This window comes from Apium graveolens, chromosome 10, assembly GCF_009905375.1.
Source record: "Apium graveolens cultivar Ventura chromosome 10, ASM990537v1, whole genome shotgun sequence".
Lineage (NCBI taxonomy): Eukaryota > Viridiplantae > Streptophyta > Magnoliopsida > Apiales > Apiaceae > Apium > Apium graveolens.
In genome coordinates this window covers 204,475,038-204,494,970 of record NC_133656.1, presented here as the reverse complement: position 1 = coordinate 204,494,970, position 19,933 = coordinate 204,475,038, and positions in this window count along the sequence as shown.

The window sequence follows — 19,933 nt, the reverse complement described above, 5'->3', positions numbered from 1 at the left end:
AAAACCAACACAACAGATTCCTTCTCAGCCATCTGGAATCACTGAATCTCAAGATCCAAAGAAGCAAGTTGAATTAGAACAGAAGAAATCTCAGAGATACAAGGAATTGGCCAAAAGAACCAAAAGGAAATTGAACTTTGTGGGTAAGGAATTGGAGGATCAGTTTCCCAAGGAATCCACTAAAACTAAAACTCAAGCATCAAAACCCTCTGTGGTATTTGAAGATATCAAGGTGGTGGATCCTTACAGGAACATTCATGGTGAACCTATTGTACCTAAGGATGAACCAATAGACTGGGAGAGCCTACCAATTCCTGACTTCAATTTGCCAATCTTTAACAAGCCAAAGAGAACAAAGTCAAGGGTAGTCAAGAAAGTGAAGTTGTCACCTCTCAAATCCAAATCTCTAGTCCAAGCTCAATCTAAAGTCAACAAGGGAGATTACATGTACTTGTGTGATATCAAGGAATTCTCTGATCTAAATCTCTATCTGGATGAACTAGAAGAAGTGAGAGGAATTGATGCATACAGAAATCTACTTGAAAGGTTAGTTTTCAAGTACAAGGGAGGAAAGGAGATTCAATGGCCACTTCACATGATCCTTCAAGAAAGCCAAGCTGTACTGATAAAGGTTTATTCATCTTTCAAGAAGAACTTTGGGTTCAATGTAACTGCAAGAAGATTGATTCTAAAGAAGATTGAAGAACTGAGGAGTGTTAGAGCTAAAGATGCACTCCCAAAGACTCTAGTTATTCCTTACACAGGGAAAAGAGTGCATCTAAGGCCCTACTGGCTGATGGAGTTCATGGATGACAAAGGGGTTAGAAGATTTTTCAGATTAGAAGACCAATTGAGCATCTCTAGCAATGAGACTCTCTCGGAGATGCAAGAAAAGCTAAATCTCTCAGAATCTGATGAACTGGAATTCCACAGACAGCTCCAAAATCATATAGAAGAAAATAACAGAAAGCTTGGAAAGAGATCCAGACCTTCAAGGAACTAGATAAATCTGCTCAGGCTAGAGGAGCACCTTGAAGCTAATCTTTGTAAATTTTGTTAATTGAAGCACTTTACAGTTTTATCTATCTACTTTCAAGGTTGTATTTTTAGGGTGTTTTGTTATCATCAAGTTTCTCTTAATTTATGGCTACAATTCCAGTAGACATAAATTGGGGGAGATTGTTGTGTATATGTTGTGTACTTGATGATTTCATTAACAAAACACCTTGGTAGATTTTACTTAGTGAAAAATGTAGCACTCGACGGATAAGGATTATAGTCCCGACGGATGACTCAATATAGTCCCGACGGATGATGATTTATTATCCATCGAGTGAGTAGCTTATGTAACAATAAGTCTGTAGCACATTTCCGCATACACATTGTTTAGATTCTGTAAGTAGTACTCAAGTCATGTTGACTTCAACTAGATATGCAGAATAGGTTGATTAATTGTATATAGATGATGTCTTGTAATCCTGCATAAATGAAATGAAGTCAAGTGCCAGATTGGTACCCAACGGATAAACAACAATGACATTCGACGGATGATCAGCAAGACAACCCGACAGATAATCAAGAACTCGACAGATGATCATGAACCCGACGGATAAATAATTCAAACATCTGTTGACAGTGACAACACAGTCACATGCGTCGAGTGTATGTAAATGGAATGTGGAAGCCTATTCAATTGGGTTTTAGAGAACAAAGAAGCATTGCCATTTCCATGCTATTATGAAGATATTCAAAGATGCTGGAATAGAGCAATGAAGTAGCATAGTATTAGACTTGATAGTTTTTGTTTTATTATCTTATCTTATTACTTTATAATCTTGGTGATATATAAACCAAGAAGCAGCAAATAGAATAACTAACTAAGCAACCAAAAGAGAAACATAAGTAAGCTGTATACTCAGTATTTCTCTGAATTCTTAGTTGTTCATTTGTAAGCAGCCGTGAGCTAATTGCTACACAGAGTTCTCTTGATATATTATATATCTCTGGTGGATACATTCAAATCCACCAGAAAGTTTTTAAAGACTTGTGTTTTTAATTACTTGTGTTTTGATTCATTTCAAGTTATTATTCCGCACTCTACAAATCAATTCATACTGATATATATATTTAAGTTAGAACAATTTTATTTGTGAAAAAGTTTCAAGAATTCCATCCAACCCCCCTTCTGTAATTCTTGTTGCATTATTAAGGGACTAACAACGGCCTTGCCATCTACAGTTGGTGATGACATTGACTATGGAACTGGTGGTTCTGAGGACTTCTTTGGGGATGAAAATGATGATGAAGAAGAGCTAATGGACATAGGGGGAGAAGCAGGCCCTAGCTCAAGATCAAATATTCCATCTCGGGTGTTTTCTAAAGAATGTGATGAGCAATATTTCAAAACTACTCTCTTTCATATCATTCAACAAACTTAGACAGCTCTTCAAGCTACAACCAATGCTAACACCAAGAAGCTACTTCAAGCACATCTCAATTCTCTTCAACTGCACCAAATTCAATCTCTCCAACACAATCTGGATATCACTGTAATTAAAAAGAGAGTGATCAAGTCAAAAAGGATGTCTCTGAGAGATTGGATGCTAAATTTCCTAACACAACCCTGCTTGACATCAACAGACAACTAAGGAAAAACTCTAATCTTGCCAGCAAAGTGGACTCTTTGGACACAAGACTAAAGACATTGGAAGCTTCCATCACTGCAATTCACTTCTGTTAAGCCCAACAAACTCAGTTGCTTCAAAAGTCAGTGACTGCACAAACTTTTACCTCCACTCAACTTGATGCTAACAAAAAGGTGGAGAAAGATTCGCTTGTCCTAGTTAGTCAAGGAGAGCAAATCAGTGAGGGGGAGAATATGCTAAACATACAAGTTAGTCAAGTATTTATTCCAGAAATTACTTATCCTAAGCCACTAGTCTTGGACAGCGTTGATCTGATCCAGATAGCAGATGCTAAATTGGATTCAAAGACAAATTTTAAGAAGCTTGATGTTACAGCAGTTGAGAAGGAACTGGATGACAAATGGAGGAAGATTGATGAAGAAATCATAAAAAAACATGGTCCAATTGAGAAACCAAACAAAACCATTCATCACTTTTCTCAAGTCAAGCAAATTTCTGTGAATAACATGAGTCTAGGCAATCTGGAATAGGGCCAACCTTCATGTATAAAGTCTCTAAAAGCCAACCTGGTTTTGAAGCCCAGAAGAAATTATCCAAAGTCATCTGACAAAAATCCCTTAGATCTTATGTTTGAGACTCCAAGGTCAGCTGAAAAGAAGCTATTGGAAAGGTCCATTGCATTCTTCAAAGATCCAACTGACTCAGTGCTAAAGAGAAGAATTGCTAAGATCTACAGGAATGGGAAAGAAATCTGTGTGGTGGCTAGACACCCTCAGTTTGCAGAAGCAAAGAAGGAAGAAAAGGAAATAATCAAGTAAGAAAAGAAGCAAACTGCTTTAGATGCTAAACTCAAACTAAAGAAAAAGCAAGCTGCTATAGTAGCCAAGCTTCAAGTTGTGAAAACTGCAACTGAGATTTCTGAGAAACCACTTGTGGTAGCTGAAGATCAAGATCAGAAAATGCACAAGAAACTTCAACAAAAAAAGGAAGTTCAGATATAAAATTCTTCCCAAAAGAATATTGGATTTTGATGATGACAAGATGGAAGATTACATTCCCAAATAGTCTACAACTTTAACTCAAACCTCGAAGCCTTCAGAAGTGCAGGATGAATTTAAGGTGGATCCTACAAAGAACTTTCATGGTGAGCCAATAGTTCCCAAGGATGAGCCTATAGACTGGGATATTTTGCCTCTTCCTGAACTTAACTTACCAATCTTTAACAAGCTAAAGAAGACAAAGATAAGTGCAATCAAGAAGGTCAAGCCTGTGAAACTCAGAACCAAAACCTTAACCAAAGCTCAACCAACTGTCAACAAGGGAGATCTTCTATATATCTGTGATATCAAGGAGTTTTCAGATATAAATCTTTACATGGATGAACTAGAAGAAGTGAGAGCAATTGATGCTCATAAAAATCTCCCTGAAAGACTGGTGTTCAAATACAAGGGTGAGAAAGAGATCATATGGCCCCTTCACAGAATTCTTCAAGAAAGTTGTTGTATTTTGATAAAGATCTTCTCATCCTTCAAGAAAAATTTTGGATTCAATGTGACTTCCAAGAAATTGGTTCTAAAGAAGATAGAAGAACTCAGGAGCAGAAAAGCCTCAAATGCACTTCCAAGAACTCTATTCATTCCCTTTACAGGAAATAAAGTGCACTTGAGGCCTTATTGGCTGATGGAATTCATGGATGATAAAGGTGTGAGGAGATTCTTCAGACTGGATGACCAATTGAGCATCTCAAGTAATAGAGACTCTATTGGAAATTCAAGGAAGGCTGGATCTATCAAATGCTGAAGAATTTGAATTTCACAGACAACTCCAAAATCAAATAGAAGAAAATAACTGGAAGCTTGGGAAGAAATCAAGAGAATCAAGGAAATAGAAAATATCTGCTCAGACTAGAGGAGCACCTTGATAATGATTGTGAGAACTCTTTGTACACTTTACTTTGTTCAATTTTCAAATAAACAGTAGCACTTACTAGTTTTATCTACCATAATTCAATTTGTACATTTATGGTATTTTGTTATCATCAAATTTCTCTTAATTTATGGCTACAATTTCATTAGACATAAATTGAGGGAGATTGTTAGGAATATGTTGTGAACTTGATGATAAGTTGAACAAAACACCTTAGTAGATTTTAACTTAGTGTTTTTGTAGCTCTCGACGGATATTCTACAATAGTCCCGACGGATGATCTTTATAGTCTCGACGGATGACCTCTGAACATCCATCGAGAGTGTAGCTTATGTAACAATAAGTATTGTAGCACATTTCTGCAAACAATAGTATTTTAGTTGAGTAGATGTTGTAGGATTCTTTGAGTCATGTTGACTGTGACGCCCTCAATCTCGGGGTTAGAAAATGAGGACTAACCCACCTCTAATCTAATAATTAAATAAGCATAAACCCCGATTAACTACTAACAGGATCAACAGGATAAAGTATGAGACAAGATTACAACTACCAATCATAAAATATAACTTACAACCCCAAAATATTATTAAGTAAACAATATCGAATCCGGCTGGGAAACGACAGATAACGCATTGTATCTTTACAGATTTCCTTCTAGGCGCGTGCTCACTCAAAAATACCACTACCTGCTCTGGCAACCAGAAGCCCTCAACACGATAGGGACCACCAAGTACGCTCTTACGAGCAGTGCGCCTAAGCCTGGCCATCTTCTTGCTTAACTTCCATGGTTAGATTAAAACAAAACATATGAGTATAAAACTCAGCAAGTAACTATAAAGCAGTTCTACGATATCACTTCACAATATACTTTACCAAACTCAGGGCATTCTACTTTATTTGTTCTAGGTGGCAGATTTCCAGCTTTAGGGTCAAGGAAATGTTATGAATGATAATGTGGTGCTTTCAAGGAACAAGGATCAATGTAGAATGAAAGCCGACATTCATCATAAATCATTAAAGGATCAGAATAGATCTTTCAGAAAGAGGAAAGCAACAATATTTCACTTATATGGAATCAAATTTTATGATCAACAGATTAAAATCAGGGTTCTCGAGCTTTAAGCTTCACATCAACACAATCAACTCTTTTCAAAACAATATAAACCATTTTAATTTTCAAGAATCAATTTACTGAACAAAAAGTTTCAGTTCCCTTTTAAATAATCAATTAGAACCCTTGATTGGATCACTTTTATCTTTCCATTTCATTATAATACGGGTGATCAGCCCGTACCGACCTCCATCCGGTCTTTAAGGTACCAATCGGCATAATTTTAGCCTTAAGTTGGACTAGCCCCGCTAGCCTCTTACCATGACTGGACTAGTCCCACTAGCCTCTTACGTCCCAATCCAATCCATCAGGAATTCGTTTGGAAAACCTTGAGATTGGAAAAACAAATAGGTTTTCTAAAATCCATTTTATCATTACCAAGAATGTGAAATCATTCAGACTCTTTCGAGTCGAAACTCATTCTTAAGTCAAATTTTAAGAAAACTAAGTTCAGGGAGTGATTCAAAGATAAGCAAGGAACAATTCTTAAGGATTCTGTATCAAGGATAACAAGGTACTTAAGTTAGAGGGATCAACATCTTTTTAGGGACCAATAGGGTAATCAGGAAATAAGGTATCATTAAACAGGGTTCGTAAGGATAATTATAGGGTTTAATACAATTCATGGCTTAATAAATAACTTGGACAGAAAGGACAGGTTATCAAAGGGTTGAATCAGTAAGCTTATCAATAATAGTTTATCAAGATCGAACACAGGGTATCTCAAGTCATTAACAGGGGTTCATTAAGTAACAATTCCTTACTCTACATGGTATGAACAATAACCTCTCTATAACCATTTTCACAAGTAATGAGAGTTACTTGCCTGAATTTGCTTTCCTGTTTCACAAAGGTCGAACTACTGCCACCTAGTATACCTTTCCCTTTCCAAGCCTGAATGCTCTCACATTCCTAATCTACAATCAAAACCAAAACCTTAATTTGATTCTCAACTCTCGTTCCCGGAACGTTTACTTAATACGATAGCTCAACTATACTTTTGACTCGAACTATACGAGTATAGCTTATATACACACAGCACATAGCACATTCTTTACTCATAGCCTTATATCACTTTACATATACTCGCTAAACCTTGACTATTTTCCAAATCAAATATTTATAACGCGTACAAACACACAATGGCATTCACAACTATCACTTATAGCTTTTAACATCAATTAACTCAATTCCCTTTTTCTTTTATCCATAATTCGAACCAAAACAACAATCCAACAAGCAATATTCAAAGGTTTTCACACATAAACACTCAATCATTCTATCATTTACCAAAAATCAGATTTTTGACTTTGAATTTCTTTGGCCTATTCGGCCTTATCACTTAATCACCACAAGAATCGAACATGAAAAACCCTTATTTGACGTGCATCTAGTATATCGTCCCGAACTAGTTAAATTTCATTCTTACGACTCATTTAAACTCACAATTCAAACAAGATCATGGATGATCACTCAATTTAACATTTAATCCAATTCAATCAAGTAGAAGCATTCGAGATTTCGAAGAATCACAACATGCATGCATCAATTTGGACTTTTAACCACAATCCATCTAATTATTTTACAATTCATAATTAAACTATCAATAAATCATTCATTTTAACAAAATCAACATGATTTTCTAGAAATAGTAAGGGCCATTCGGCCTTCCTCAAGAAAACACACATGCAAATTCAACTTCTAAACTTTTGCATCTTTAATCCTACTAATCTCTTAACATCAAACTAGATTAACATTACAACCATCAAAAATCAATTTATCAACTTGTAAACTACAAAACCATTCAACTTTTCAAAGGAAATGACATGCAATCATAAAATATTTGATTAAACATAAGAGCTCAGTGTTTAACATCATAGCTCACCACCGGTTCACCGGAGTTCATCACCGGTGGCGGTGGCATTTCGGTGGTGCCCCCGTTCGGGGGTTTCCAACTTTCAACCACCATTTTCTCATAGATTACACACATGCAAGCATCATCTTCACTTTAAATTGATCAAGAATCAAACCCCCTTTTTGTTTTCATGAAAACCGAACTCAAAAACCACCAAACCCAACTTTGATTTTTCTCAAGAACTTGAAAATAGCTACATGTATGTATGTATACAGGTAGATATCACTATTTCTCACACAATCATGGTTCTATACCCGAAAATGAATGAAGAACAAGTGAGAGAGAGTGGAGAGAGAGAGTGTACCGAGAGAGAGAGAGAGAGAGAGAGAGAGAGAGAGAGAGAGAGAGAGAGAGAGAGAGAGAGAGATCCCGAGAGGGAGGAAGAAACGAGAGAAAGAAGGGAGGAACTCGGGAAAAAAGAGAAAGAAGAAGGAGGTGGGGTGGTTATATATTACCAAGGGAGGGTAATATAGTAATTAGGTTATTCTATATTTTGATTCTCTTTTTATCCTTAAAAGAAAATAGAGCTGATCTGCAAATACTTCTCTCGGAAAGATAAATTTGATTTGAATAAAAAAATTTAACACGTAGATCTCGAAATTAGATTTCCTACCATTACTCATAATAAGATTTTGAGCGTACGGTTGATTTTATATGATTTTTACAAGTTTGTGCTAATAATAACACTTTATCACATAAAAATCAATTTAAAATGCAACGATCACCAAATAAATCCGTCCATCATTTTTAGAAAGTCTACAGGATTATTACGAAGATAACATAACAAATCTCATGCAGTTATCTTACTCAGAAGATTTTATAAAAATGCACGAAGGTTAAATAAACCTTTATTTAAATCAAACAATTCCCTTAAATTCATAAAAAGTCACAGAGCACATAGTCATGCACACAGACAAGCAATCACACATATACGATCACATAACGACTCAGGTCTGATCATAGAATTTGTCCTTCTTTAATCTTTATCCTTTTCTACACGTACCGGGTCACGTTCAGCCTGACGGCCCGACGCTCAGCGTTTAGATTACGCTTCTCATTATCATTATCGACCGACACGTCACTTAGGACGAAATACTTTATTTACACATTTATTTCAATCAATCACACATAATTCACATTTTATATTTTTTAACTCCTTATTAGGACGGGTTCCGTTCTACCTGACGGCCCGACAACACAGCTTAACTCCTAAGCTGACTCTTTAAATTGGAATGCTTTTACTTACGCTCCTATATTCTAATATACGGTAAAGACAATTTATCAGCACTTAGTCACATTATTATAATCTCATCACATAAAACATACTTTATTGACTTAAATACGTCGCAAAATTCTCAGTCGTCACAATCAACCCTCCTTAAAAGGATTCTGTCCCCAGAATCTAATCTAAGCGAATAGATGGGGATAATTTTCTTTCATTTCGCTTTCTAATTCCCAAGTCGATTCTTCAACTAATGGATTTCTCCACAATACTCTAACTAGAGGAATAACTTTATTCCTGAGTGTCCTCTCTTTTCGGTCCAAAATTCGAACTGGTTGTTCCACATAAGACAAATCTGGTTGGATTTCCACTGGCTCCAACTCGATCACATGACTCGCATCAGCATTATACTTCTTCAGAAGAGATACATGAAATACATTGTGCAGATATTGCATTTGCGGAGGTAGCGCCAACTCATATGCCACTTTTCGAACTCGTCGCAATACTTCAAATGGTCCAATATACCTAGGACTCAACTTTCCTTTCTTTCCGAATCGGGTTAAACCTTTCCAAGGAGATATCTTTAATAAGACTTTGTCTCCAGATTCGAATTGCACATCTTTTCATTCTTGATTTGCGTACTTTACTTGGCGATCTTGAGCTGCGATTAATCTCTTTCGAATCATTTCTACCTTTTCCTTTGTTTGTTGAACTAGCTCTGGGCCAATTAATTTGCGCTCACCAACTTCGTCCCAATATGTAGGGGACCTACATTTTCTTCCATACAACGCCTCATAAGGCGGCATGCCAATACTCGCGTGATAACTGTTGTTGTGGGAAAACTCAATCAACGGCAAATGATCGTCCCAATCTCCTTTGAAATCTATTGCACAGGCTCGCAACATGTCTTCAACTGTCTGAATTATCCTTTCACTTTGTCCGTCCGTCTGCGAATGATATACCATACTCATTTTCAACTTAGTTCCCAAATGATCATGGAATTATCTCCAAAATCTCGAGTTGAACCTTGGATCTCTATCAGACACGATAGATATAGGAACTCCATGACGCATCACAATCTCATCCAAATACAATTTGACCAACTTTTCCAACGAAAACCTTTCATTTATCGGCAAGAAATGTGCTGACTTTGTCAACCGATCAATTACCACCCAAATCGCATCATGATTTGACTTGGTTTTAGGTAATCCTACCACGAAATCCATCGCTATATGTTCCCATTTCCATTCCGGTATATCCAGTGGCTGAAGCAATCCGCTCGGCCTTTGATGTTCCGCTTTGACCTTTTGGCACGTATAACATTTACTTGTCCATTCTGCAATTTCCTTCGACATGTTTGGCCACCAATAACTTTCTTTTAAATCCTGGTACATTTTTGTACTTCCAGGGTGAATTGAAAATCTCGAGTTATGCACTTCTTGCAAAATCTCGTGCTTTAGTTCCACGACATTGGGTATACAAATACGTGAGTTAACACGGTATATTCCTTTTCCATCTTTTTGAGCTTTAATTTCTTCTCCCGTCAACTTATCCTTTTCGCGATTCATCATTTGCTCTTGACAACGTCGAATCTTTTCCAAAATTTCGGGTTGAAAAGACATTGCATATATAGTTTCACTTCCAAATTCTGGAGTCTGCACCTCTATTTCCATCTTTTCAAAATCTCTGATCAATTCTTCCGATGATATTAACATAATCAACCTTTCCTTGTGACTTAGAGCGTCTGCTACCACATTTGCCTTTCCAGGATGTTAGTTTATCGCATAATCATAATCTTTGATCAATTCCAGCCACCTTCTTTGTCCAATTCCTTTTGAGTAAAGATATACTTTAAACTCTTATGATCCGTATAAATCTCGCACTTTTCCCCGTACAAATAATGCCTCCAAATCTTAAGGGTAAACACAATTGCTACCAATTCCAAATCATGCGTTGGATACTTTTGCCCTTGACGCATATGCTATTACCTTTCCGTGTTGCATTAACACACATCCAAGTCCTTTATATGAAGCATCACTGAATATCACAAATTCCCCTTTTTCATCTGGTAATACCAATACTGGGGCGGTTACCAACCTCTTCTTTAGCTCTTGAAAACTTTCCTCGCACTTTTCTGTCCATACAAACTTCTCATTCTTTCTTGTCAACTTCGTTAATGGGACAGCAATCTTAGAAAAATCTTGCACAAACCTCCTGTAATATCCGGCTAATCCTAGAAAACTTCTGACTTCCGTAGGAGTCCTGGGTCTTTCCCAATTCATTACAGATTCTATCTTGGCTGGGTCCACTTTGATTCCCTCCTTATTAACTACATGACCAAGAAATTGCACTTCCTTTAACCAAAATTCACACTTTGAAAACTTAGCGTACAGCTTCTCTTTCCTTAGAATTTCCAAGGAAATCCTCAAATGCTCCTTATTGTCTTCTTCCATCTTGGAGTAAATCAGTATATCGTCGATAAACACAATAACGAACTAATCCAAATATTGCTTGAACACTCTGTTCATAAGATCCATAAATGCGGCTGGCGCATTTGTCAATCCAAACGCCATTACCAAAAACTCATAGTTCCCATATCTCATTCGGAACGCTTTCTTGGGTATATCTTCCGCTTTAATTTTTAATTGATGATACCCAGATCTTAAATCAATCTTGGAGAAACACGAAGCTCCTTTTAACTGGTCAAACAAGTCATCAATCCCCGGTAGAGGGTACTTATTCTTAATCGTCAATTTATTCAGTTCGCGGTAATCAATGCACAAGCTCATACTTCCATCTTTTTTCTTTATAAATAACACCGGTGTGCCCCACGGGGATACACCCGATCGAATTACTCCTTTGTCCAACAATTCTTGTAACTGAGCTGCCAATTCCTTCATCTCGACTGGCGCCATGCAATAGGGAGCTTTCGACACTGGTTCCGTTCCAGGAGCCAAATCAATCGTAAATTTGATCTCTCTGTCTGGAGGTAGTCCAGGCAATTCATCAGGAAACACATCCGGAAAATCTCTTACTATCGGAATATCCTCGATCCTTAAAGATTCCTTCTCCATATCCATGACATGAGCCAAATAAACTTCGCATCCTTGACATATTAATCTTCTCGCCTCAATAGCCGTTAGGAATTTCTTCTCTTGCCTCTTTCCTTTGAATATCACCTCTTCTCCATCCTTGGTTCTTAACTTCACCTTTTTACTTTTACATTTTATTTGCGCTTCATGGTTTAACAACCAATCCATTCCTAGTATAACCTCAAATTCTCCTAACTTAAAGGGAATTAAGTCAGCAGAAAAGTGCCGACCTTCTATAGTCACATAACAATCGGGAAAAATCTTATTAATAATAACTTTCTCTTGATTTGCTACCTCTATAATCAAATTAGGTTCCAAAGGGTACGTAACACAATTTAACTTATCAAGAATACTTTCAGAGATAAAAGATCTAGTTGCTCCAGAATCCATCAATACTTTTACTTCTGCTGAGTTAATAACAAGCATACCTGCTACCACGTCCACATCTTGCACCGCATCTTTCATCGTCATGTTAAAGGTTCTAGCTCTGGGTTGAGCTGATGGTATTGGGAGAGACGGCGGTCCAGCAATCCTAAGAACATTAGCCTTCTGAACATGATCCTTGCAATTCCTGGCCATATTGCCCACTTTACCATACTTGAAACAAGCCAAATCAGGCTTCCTCGCTCCACTTGGGCATTCTGAAGAGTAATATCCCTTCTGGTTGCATTTAAAACATGTCACATCCAACTTATTACACCTTCCCGGGTGTCTCTTTCCATAATTCTTGCATTCTTGAATCTGGGGCCTGTTATCCTTCCCCGGTTGTCCTGCTTTCTGGAAACGGTTCTTCTGAGTTCCGTTACCGGGTTTAAATTTCTGAAATTTTTGGTTCTGACCTCCACCATTCTTGCCAAACTTCCCTCTAAACTTTGAACTTCCTTGCTCTTGCTCTGAGCTCTCAAATTTCCTCTTTCTTCCTTCATTTTCTCTCCTTGTAGCTTCCCGCTCACCTTCCACTATCATTGCCTTTTGAACCAAGGCAGCATAATTCTTGATCTCTAACAATGTTACTTGACTCCTAATCCACGGCTTAAGTCCCTGTTGGAACCTCTTAGCCTTCTTCGCTTCCGTATTCACATACTCAGGTACGAATTTAGACAACTCCGAGAATTTCACTTCATATTCCGCTACTGACATATCCTCTTGTTTAAGGTCCAGAAATTTCATTTCCAATTGATCTTGCATATAGCTTGGCAAATACTTCTCCAGAAATATTTCAGTGAACCTTTCCCATGTTAAGTCCTTGCCTTCCAACAACGCCTTCGAAGACTCCCACCAGAAACTTGCTTCATCTTTCAGGTAATAACTTGCATACTGAGCTTTCTTGTCGTCCTTAACTTCTGCTAAGTCAAAAGCTTTTTCCATTTCTCTCAACCACGACTGAGCTTTAATCGGGTCTGGAAAACCTAAGAACTCTGGGGGATGAACAGATTGAAAGTGTTTGAAGTTTCCGACTTTAGGGGCCACAGGTTGTTGCAAAAGTTGAGCAAGTCTGCTCATCATGGTGGTTTCTAGGTTTACTTCTGGGTCTTGGGTTGGAATTTCTTCTTCTTGGTGATCTGGTGAGTTGGCCATTTTTTACAAACCTGATTGAGCAATTATTTAGTAATATGATAGCATGGCATATATAACAGTATTTTCTATAAAATCTCTTTTGCGGGTTTTAAGCTTTACCCAATTTTTGCACATGCAATCCTATTACTACATAATTCTCATATCAGTGTTGTTTTATCATGGCACAGAATAGGGTTTTACGATCTTTAAATATGGTTATACGAAAACATGGTTGTATAGGAACATGATATGTATAACAGTTTATGAGATATGTAGGGTGCACAATGGAAACAAGACAATGGATTTATTTAAACAAAGGGTACATAAAAAAAAGTCTGGCTATCACAAGTTCTGAAATAAGGTATAATAATATAGCAGGGTTAAACAGAGGAAAAACTGGAAAATATCCACCTATCTACCCACAACTTCTAACAACTACTGCTACAACACAGTTCTGAAATACAACAAGATAAATGAAAAAGGGATCCCGACATCTGACCAAGTATCCCAAAGCCTACCGGTGCTGAAAAACAACTATCTACGGGCTCAACCAACAGTCCCATCTAATCATCTAGAATCTCTCTCAACACAACCAACATCCGGTGAATGATCTTATGCAGCCTCCGGGCCTCAGCATCAGCATCACTAGTGGATGGTCCCTCATCCAATCTTCTCCTGGCAACCTGCTCCACCAACTGAATCCTAGCTCTCCACTCCTCCATCACTACTGAAGTCCTCTGCCTAGAGTCTCAGATCAGCCTATCCACCAAAGCTCCCAACTCAGGAATGCGGGAGTAAACAAAGTCTCGGTCCTGGGCTAACTTGCCACCAACACTGACAGGTACAGTCTTAGGCATCTCAGACTCTGGCTCAGGGGCAGGGGTCTCTGAATCTGGCCTCAAGGGTGAAATCTGCATAGGGATCTCACTACTCTCAAAAGGGTCTTCCTCTGGGTCTTAACTAACATACACAGGCTCCTCTGGAGAGGGTGAAATGGGGTCCACTGGGGTACCAGTCAAACTAATCTCTGAATCTGAGTCACTACCACTACTGGGATCCTGAGAGAAAACACAAAACAGCAACCAAGAAACAATATTAGGGTTAAATAAAGCTTCCAGCTAACTCACACCCTAACTCTAGTTTCCACTCTAACTGATACACACTTTCCTTAGACTATACCTAATAGTCTAACTCAACTCTATATGAGTCGAACTCTCTCGCGATATAGATATATACCCAAAATACCCTTTTTATTCCTAACTTGTCTCAGGGACTAGATCATGTAGCTCTGATACCAACTTGTGACGCCCTCAATCTTGGGGTTAGAAAATGAGGACTCACCCACCTCTAATCTAATAATTAAATAAGCATAAACCCCGATTAACTACTAACATGATCAACATGATAAAGTATGAGACAAGATTACAACTACCAATCATAAAATATAACTTACAACCCCAAAATATTATTAAGTAAACAATATCGATTCCGGCTGAGAACCGACAGATAACCCATTGTATCTTTACAGATTTCCTTCTAGGCGTGTGCTCACTCAAAAATACCACTACCTGCTCTGGCAACCGGAAGCCCTCAACACGATAGGGACCACCAGGTACGCTCTTACGAGCAGTGCGCCTAAGCCTGGCCATCTTCTTGCTTAACTGCCATGGTTAGATTATAACAAAACATATGAGTATAAAACTCAGCAAGTAACTATAAAGCAGTTCTACGATATCACTTCACAATATACTTTACCAAACTCAGGGCATTCTATTTTTTTTGTTCTAGGTGGCAGATTTCCAGCTTTAGGGTCAAGGAAAGGTTATGAAGGATAATGTGGGGCTTTCAAGGAACAAGGCTCAATGTAGAACGAAAGCCGACATTCATCATAAATCATTAAAGGATCAGAATAGATCTTTCAGAAAGAGGAAAGCAACAGTATTTCACTTATATGGAATCAAATTTTATGATCAACAGATTAAAATCAGGGTTCTCGAGCTTTAAGCTTCACATCAACACAATCAACTCTTTTCAAAACAATATAAACCATTTTCATTTTCAAGAATCAATTTACTGAACAAAAAGTTTCAGTTCCCTTTTAAATAATCAATTAGAAACCTTGATTGGATCACTTTTATCTTTCCATTTCATTATAATACGGGTGATCAGCCTGTACCAACGTCCATCCGGTCTTTAAGGTACCAATCGGCATAATTTCAGCCTTAAGTTGGACTAGCCACGCTAGCCTCTTACCATGACTGGACTACTCCCACTAGCCTCTTACGTCCCAATCCAATCCATCAGGAATTTGTTTGGAAAACCTTGAGTTTGGAAAAACAAATAGGTTTTCTAAAATCCATTTTATCATTACCAAGAATATGAAATCATTCAGACTCTTTCGAGTCGAAACTCATTCTTAAGTCAAATTTTAAGAAAACAAAGTTCAGGGAGTGATTCAAAGATAAACAAGGAACAATTCTTAAGGATTCTGTATCAAGGATAACAAGGTACTTAAGTTAGAGGGATCAACATCTTTTTAGGGACCAATAGGGTAATCAGGAAATAAGGTGTCATTAAACAGGATTCGCAAGGATAATTATAGGGTTCAAAACAATTCATGGCTTAATAAATAACTTGGACAGAAAGGACAGGTTATCAAAGGGTTGAATCAGTAAGCTCATCAATAACAGTTTATCAAGATCGAACACAGGGTATCTCAAGTCATCAACAGGGGTTTATTAAGTAACAATTCCATACTCTACATGGTATGAACAATAACCTCTCTATAACCATTTTCAGAAGTAATGAGAGTTACTTGCCTGAATTTGCTTTCCTGTTTCACAAAGGTTGAACTACTGCCACCTAGTATACCTTTCCCTTTCCTAGCCTGAATGCCCTCACGTTCCAAATCTACAATCAAAACCAAAACCTTAATTAGATTCTCAACTCTCGTTCCCGGAACGTTTACTTAATACGATAGCTCAACTATACTTTTGACTCGAACTATACGAGTATAGCTTATATACACACAACACATAGCACATTCTTTACTCATAGCCTTATATCACTTTACATATACTCGCTAAACCTTGACTATTTTCCAAATCAAATATTTATAACTCGTACAAACACATAATGACATTCACAGCTATCACTTATAGCTTTTAACATCAATTAACTCAATTCCCTTTTTCTTTTATCCATAATTCGAACCAAAATAACAATCCAACAAGCAATATTCAAAGGTTTTCACACATAAACACTCAATCATTCTATCATTTACCAAAAATCAGATTTTTGACTTTGAATTTATTTGGCCTATTTGGCCTTATCACTTAATCACCACAAGAATCGAACATGAAAAACCCTTATTTGACATGCATCTAGTATATCGTCCCGAACTAGTTAAATTTCATTCTTACGACTCATTTAAACTCACAATTCAAACAAGATCATGGATGATCACTCAATTTAACATTTAATCCAATTCAATCAAGTAGAAGCATTCGAGATTTCCAAGAATCACAACATGCATGCATCAATTTGGACTTTTAACCACAATCCATCTAATTATTTTACAATTCATAATCAAACTATCAATAAATCATTCATTTTAACAAAATCAACATGATTTTCTAGAAATAGTAAGGGCCATTCGGCCTTCCTCAAAAAAACACACATGCAAACTCAACTTCTAAACTTTTGCATCTTTAATCCTACTAATCTCTTAACATCAAACTAGATTAACATTACAACCATCAAAAATCAATTTATCAACTTGTAAACTACAAAACCATTCAACTTTTCAAAGGAAACGACATGCAATCACAAAATATTTAATTAAACATTAGAGCTCAGTGTTTAACATCATAGCTCACCACCGGTTCACCGGAGTTCATCACCGGTGGCGGTGGCATTTCGGTGGTGCCCCCGTTGGGGGGTTTCCAACCTTCAACCACCGTTTTCTCATAGATTACACACATGCAAGCATCATCTTCACTTTAAATTGATCAAGAATTAAACCCCCTTTTTGTTTTCATGAAAACCGAACTCAAAAACCACCAAACCCAACTTTGATTTTTCTCAAGAACTTGAAAATAGCTACATGTATATATGTATACAGGTAGATATCACTATTTCTCACACAATCATGGTTCTATACCCGAAAATGAATGAACAGGTGAGAGAGAGTGAAGAGAGAGAGTGTACCGAGAGAGAGAGAGAGGGGGGGGAAGAAACGAGAGAAAGAAGGGAGGGGCTCGGGAAAAAAGAGAAAGAAGAAGGAGGTGGGGTGGTTATATATTACCAAGGGAGGGTAATATAGTAATTATGTTATTCTATATTTTGATTCTCTTTTTATCCTTAAAAGAAAATAGAGTTGATCTGCAAATACTTCTCTCGGAAAGATGAATTTGATTTGAATAAAAAAATTTAACACGTAGATCTCGAAATTAGCTTTCCAACCATTACTCATAATAAGATTTTGAGTTTACGGTTGATTTTATATGATTTTTACAAGTTTATGCTAATAATAACACTTTATCACATAAAAATCAATTTAAAATGCAACGATCACCAAATAAATCCGTCCATCATTTTTAGAAAGTCTACAGGATTATTACGAAGAAAACAAAACAATTACTCAGATGATTTTATAAAAATGCACGAAGGTTAAATAAACCTTTATTTAAATCAAACAATTCCCTTAAATTCATAAAAATGTCACAGAGCACATAGTCATGCACACAGACAAGCAATCACACATATACGATCACATAACGACTCAGATCTGATCATAGAATTTGTCCTTCTTTAATCTTTATCCTTTTCTACGCGTACCGGGTCACGTTCAGTCTGACGGCCCGACGCTCAGCGTTTCGATTACGCTTTTCATTATCATTATCGACCGACATGTCACTTAGGACGAAATACTTTATTTACACATTCATTTCAATCAATCACACATAATTCACATTTTATATTCTTTAACTCCTTATTAGGACGGGTTCCGTTCTACCTGACGGTCCGACAACACAGCTTAACTCATAAGCTGACTCTTTAAATTGGAACGCTTTTACTTACGCTCCTATATTATAATATACAGTAAAGACAATTTATCAGCACTTAGTCACATAATTATAATCACATCACATAAAACATACTTTATTGACTTAAATACGTCGCAAAATTCTCAGTCGTCACATTGACTACTAGATTCATATGTAGAATAGGTTGGCTAATTGTAAATATAAGATGTCTTGTAATTCTGCATAAGTGAAATAGAATCAAGTGACCAAAAGACTCCCGACGGATGATCTACAAAGGCTCCCGGCAGTTAATCAACAAGGCTCCCGACGGATAATCAACATAGTCCTGACGGATGATAATATTCAAAATAACAGTTGACAGTGACAATACAGTCACATGCGTCGGGTGTTTGCAAATGGAATGTGGCAGCCTAATTGCAGGATTTAGAGAACAAAAAAGCATTACCATTTCCATGCAATTGTGAAGATATTCAAAGATGTTGAATAGAGTAATGTAGCAGCATGAAGTTAGACTATATACAGTTTGTCTTATTGTCTTGTCTTTCTATCATGTAACTTGTTAATATATAAATCAAGTGTAGCAAGTAGAACAAAAAAAAACTGAGAAAGCATAATTTTCAGAGAGATAGATAAAGCTGTATATGTTAAGCTTTTCTCTGTAATTTTGTAAGTTCACTTGTAAGCAGCTGTGTGATATTCAAGCATCACAGAGTTCTCATCTTTATATATATCTCTGATGGATAAGTTCAAATCCACCAGAAAGTTTTAAAACTTTGTGTTTTATTACTTTGTGTTTTGATTTCTATTTTATTTTCATTTCACACTTCTTGCAAAATCAAACACAGTTATATATTAAGTAAGAACATTCTTAAAATCAGAAAAAGTAGTCAGAATTACATTCAACCCCCCTTCTGTGTTTCTTGCTGCATTGTTTGGGATTAACAAAAGGTTTGATACATTTCCAACATCAAAGCAAGGTGAAGTCCTTAAAATGAGATATGATCGTCTGAGATGTATTGGTTCAAGATACAAGTTATCGGGGACTTGGTTACTCAAGGGGAGAGGGTGCACAATTTGCTCAGCTGGCGTGATCCCAGAGCAACATCTCTCTTTCCTATACTCTGCTTCATTTCTGTCATTGGGTAGAAATTGATTAAACATGAGCAAAATATATACACACATAGTTTTTACCGTTCAAATACTAAATACCAACTTTATCCTTCAAACACTTAACGTTAACGGTCATATTTCAACGAAATTTACAATAGGGGTGCAACGTGAAACGAGTCTTAAAGTTAAGGGTTGCATTCTGCAATTTATCAAAACAGTTATACAACTTTGAAGTTGGGATAAAATTAAGGGGTGCATTCTGCAATTCTCTCTAAATAATAAGTGAAGCTACAAGTTGATATTACCA